Raw genomic sequence first — 5,013 nt, 5'->3', positions numbered from 1 at the left:
GATCTCTAAAGATCCCTCTTGGCGGCGGTGAAGCCACGGGGATGGACTGTGAGCCATGGCGGTCGAAGAAGATAGTTGTTCTCTCACTCGGATTGGACATTGAGGAAAACTTGGAAGTGGGGATGAGACTCGCTACCCTCCTCTCCCTCGGCTTAAATAGGCGACGCGAAGATGAAGGTGGAGAAGATGGCGGTTGGAGTTCCAAATGGGCGCGAGCCTCAAGACACACCCGCGATCAAGGGGCAGAAGATGCGGTAGTTCAGTCTCCTAGATGACACGAGACCCAGCAATGGTCATAGGAGGTACATCTAACGCACGCGTATACTCCGCCATTTACTAACCACTTTCTCGTAGCGCAGGGGAGGTGGTTGGACGAAAGACTGAGCATTGGATGCCAACGCGGTAACGTATCCCGAGTAAGCCTCGTATCTTTCACCTTCATTACTATCTTTCAATTCACACACCCACATTTTATGGCGCACAACCATTTACAAGAGGGCACCGCTGTTGACAGTGGTTAGCAACCATTATAAACCATCAAAGAAACATGAATAAGGGCATAAATATGATCACCAACAAAGGTCTAGGGGTTTAAACTAATAAATTCCATGAGTTTTGATGATTCTGTATTTTCTGCATGGTTTAACCAGAAAATCGTCAAGGTGGACCTACATGTCAGATTTAATTGCGCTTATCCACCGTGAAACAGACATTAGAAGGTTCTAGAGACACCACGCCGAGGCAAAGAGGCGGAGGCTACTAGGTGGGGCTGCTTGGCCCCACCTGTAGGCCGCTCGGCCCCTAGGCCCACCTGTCAGCCTCCATGTCGTAATGTCGGTCCTCCACCGCCTCCTAGGTTGTATTCACACCGTTACTTAAGTCAGTTTGATCCAAGGGCTCATGTTTGATGCTCTGGGCTATATATACCAGCCCCTGCCACCCCCCTAAGGATCAACTAACTTCTAACCCTTGTGCAACGACGAAAAAATGTTGCAATAAACCCAATTTAGTTGCAAAAGGAAGATGTTGCAACCAAATCGTGTTCGTTGCCAGTGGTTGCAAAAAGTCACGTTGCAATAAGGTATTGCAACCGTTGCTAGTTTGGTGTTGCAACTGTTAGTGTTTCTTGCAACCATAGCTATCCGTTGCCAAGCATGGCAATAGGACGTTGTCGCAACGTTCACGGTTGAGGCAAAAGCAGTGTTATTGCCACGACCACCATGCCATGGCAAGTACATAATTTGCCAGGTAATTTTATTCATTGCGAGAGATCATATGTTATTGCCACCATTATTGTGCCATTGCAATAGTATCATTTGCCACACAATATTATTCGTTGCAAGAGATCATATGTAATTGCCATGGGTACCATACCGTGGCAATACTAACATTTGCCACGCAATTTTATTCGTTGCCATAGATCGTATTGCCATGCAAGGTACTTCGTTAGCATAGTTGGTATTGCCATGCAAATGATTTTCGTTGCAATAAGATCTCTTGCCACCAAAACATTTTCGTGGCAATAGATGACAATAGCAACGTAACACAGTCGTTGCAGAAGGGTTTATTGCAACAAGGATTTTTGTTGCAACGCACATAGCATTTGATGTGGTTTAATAAATCAATCATTGTTGCAAAAAGAATTAGAGCATAACATAATCAAATCCACACCCATATATTAATTCAAATCAATCATCCATTCAATAGACAAACCATTCAAATAGTATCTAAAATCACAAATGAAAGTACAATACACTAGGACTTAAGGGAAAACAAAAAAAACTTGCAGCACTAAAACACTTCCTAAGATCTCTACATCACTTGCAAACTTCTTGGCAGTGCAAGCTCGGCTGTGTTCTTGCTTGATTGAGCCTCCCACTCGAAGTTTAAGCTCCTACTAACCAAAAGAATAAGATTGGGATATTAGTAAATTAGGTAAAGTTATACAGACACAAAATGTAATGCAATATGGTTATAATCAAGTTGATAGTAAAGGCGGTTAACAATGACAATATAGTTAGCTAATATTAGATCCAGTTCCACATCAAGTTAGTTCAAACCATGTCAACACAAGTGCGGAACAAACTTTCAATCGCCAATGTCAACTATTCTTTAGTGCCGCTGGAACTAAAATCCAAGACAGCTACCACAAATGCAGACCTTATGCAAGAAGTATATATTTCAAACAAAGAATACTAGCACTGCAAACTATACCAAATTAGTTTTCCCTAAAAAAACTAAAACACTTGTAATCATGAGTGTTTAAGGCCAATGTACCAGTGGTGCACAATAGAATATTTCCTCAAAAATATCAGCTCAGGTTCAGGTTCATCTTGCAACCGCAAGGATAAAATTCACTTCTGGAATCCTTTTTTCTTCACATGGCATTTCTGTAAAGAAACCAAGAAAAGTTACTTTAGTCATGACTCATAGAACAATCAACCAGTAATGTAAATCATAGCACAACAATCAACAACAATGGTTTGCTTTTAAATCAAGAAATGTGAGAGAACCCTATGGAAAAGAAGAGCGATTACTGGCAAGAAGGTGCGCTTATCAACATAGCAGAACTTGTGAACCGATGTGGATTAGTACAAGCAAGGGGATACATTGGACTACAATAAAAATGAAAACATATGATGATTCAGATAAATAAAGAGGCACCACATGATTTGTTTTGAATCATCAATAAATAAGTTAAAATTCAGAACAGAAGAAACTATGCTGGCAAACCTAATGCTAATTACTTATGCTATCTTAATTACCTAGTGCTAGTTATTTGGAATATACATGTATCAATTCACATTTTTTTATCATCTCAGCGTAGTTGTGTCTAGGTAAGTTCATCCAGAGACATTCTTGCCAATTTAATTTAAAAATACTGAAAAAAAGTTGTACATTTAGTTGATCCATCTCACTTATCTTAGGCTTAGTTATAGTGAAGGGCTATATTCTGTCCACCACCTTCCTCCAAGTTCCTTCAAGTATGCAAAGTTCAGAACAAAATCAAAATTGCACGACTGCAGAATATAGAAAAAGAAAAAAAAAAGTTGATACATAGAATGGGCAATTGATTCATAAAAAATAGTATATGCATGCCCATTTGCTAGATGACATTCAGGATGAACACATTGTGCTTAACAGCAAGGCCAAGCATCGAAACAGCTGCAACTTCCACATTACCACACCTGGCAGAAAGGTCACAATTTGGCTCATTGCATACTTGTTTTCTAAATAAAATAATGGCAGAGATAGCTTCTGAAAAAATCCCAGGCCTTGCATCGTACAAGTAACTAGTTACAGCCTATTCGCTTGGTCGTAAACGATCGTGGATTATAAGCTAGAACAGTATTTTTCTCTCACACCAAACCAGCCAGCAGTAATAATCCACGATCGTTTCAGCCAAAACGAACAGGCTGTTCATGTTTACTTGACACTATAAATTAAATAATGGCAGAGGTAGCTTCAGAAAATTTGCTCAGTGTCTGCAGAGCTATACTTTCTTTTGGCAGTAGCTAGTTTATGTTTACTCCATTAATTTTGTATCTATCAAATCATTTACCTATTAATTAGTGTGGTTGAGTGGATTATAAATGCATCTAATTACACTGGCAAAAAAACTACTCAAACTTCCATCTGAAAAGAAACAAAAACATATGGCTAACCGATGCATTGATTTGTGTTGCCACGGAGACTACATTCACTCCCGAACAGGTATACTTAGCAACGAATCTGAAATCTAAATCGCATAGGGCTGGACTAATCTAGAGTTATGAGCACCAGGACATCCTTCCCCTCCTTACGACAGACAACAATCATATGCTTTCCTCCTCTTTCTTAATGAATCCGACACCACTTCTCCCAAAAATCTGAGCAGACGCACAAGTGCCATCAGCCGGGGACATGCCCTGAGCTGCCAACAGCGGGAAGAAGAGAAAGCTCACCTGGATCTTGTGGAAGTCGAGAGAGAGATGGAGCTGCATGCCATGTCAGGAGGATCACGAGGTCAGGGGCGAGCTTGACCGGCAGTGAGTGCTAGGACGCCAAAGTTAGCCAGAATGCCGAGCTCCAGCTGGGCAGCCATGGAGTGGCGCAGCAGCAGCGGGGGGCGGCTATAGCCACGACGCACGGGGAAGACCAGAAAAGGAGCTTACGCTGGCGCATCTGCTGACGAACGCGGTGAGAATTAAGTGGTGCTCGGTCACGGCTCGGCGGATCCAGTGGTGAGGGGCGGACAGGAGGAGTCGTGGGGTGGAGATGGTAGGGTTTCAGCCAAACACTGCTTTTATGTCGGGTGGGCACAAGGTCGGCCGTCGGATCACTTCAGGCGGACGAGATCTTCTGACCAATTATTTGGGCCTACGAGAGACATGGCCTTGAGCATATTTCACACTCAAAGCTCAGGTTTGGGCTATAAAAAAATTCAGTATTTTTCAAATACCTATTATTTTTAACCTTTTGAATGCATATTACTATTATATTTGTGTTTTTACACAAACTATAATGCAAAAATTATTTATAATTTCTTGAGGAAATATTTTAGTGTGTATAGAATTATTTTCGTTCATTATCGAGGACACAAATTATTTTTGAAAAAATAAAATAGGCAAATGTGTGTGTGTGTGTGTGTGTTTTATTTAAGTGAACTTAACTCTTGTTAAGTGTGCTATATGTGTAAGTGAACTTAAGAATAAACACTTAAGCTTTAAAACAAATACACACTTTCTATTTTCCATATATGTTTACATGAAAACTTAAGTGTACATGTTGAATAGTCAATATATGTTCAAGTGCCATATGTGTAAATGCATATATACTTTAGCAAAATATAAACACTTAACATTATATTCAAGTGTAATAAGCATGTCATGTTTAGATTTGAATAGTTAGGAAGGAAACATTTTCTTGGGTGCCAACCTCTAGGAAAACTAGGGGCATGTTTGGTTTACGTTTTGGACTGACCTGGCTAGTCAACTAAACTTGGGCAGCTAAAGCCTAGCTTGTGCAATGCAA

General features: G+C 40.6%; 1 long non-coding RNA gene across 2 annotated transcripts; it reads right to left on the bottom strand.

Annotated features, from left to right (window-relative positions):
* Window positions 1-1,656: 1,656 nt before the first annotated feature.
* On the bottom strand, window positions 1,657-4,243 carry LOC136517448 (uncharacterized). Of its 2 annotated transcripts, none has more exons than XR_010774289.1 (3): window positions 3,945-4,243; window positions 2,278-2,978; window positions 1,657-1,897 (listed from the first exon to the last, which is right to left on the bottom strand). It is a non-coding gene; the product is annotated as an uncharacterized lncRNA (long non-coding RNA). The 2 variants fall into 2 exon arrangements; XR_010774288.1 differs by having other exon boundaries at window positions 1,657-1,894.
* Between the last annotated feature and the right edge of the window lie 770 nt (window positions 4,244-5,013).

Source organism: Miscanthus floridulus, chromosome 17 (genome assembly GCF_019320115.1).
Source record: "Miscanthus floridulus cultivar M001 chromosome 17, ASM1932011v1, whole genome shotgun sequence".
In the NCBI taxonomy this organism is placed as follows: domain Eukaryota; kingdom Viridiplantae; phylum Streptophyta; class Magnoliopsida; order Poales; family Poaceae; genus Miscanthus; species Miscanthus floridulus.
The sequence above is the reverse complement of the archived record's forward strand: the minus strand, read 5'-3'. Positions and strand labels throughout refer to the sequence as shown.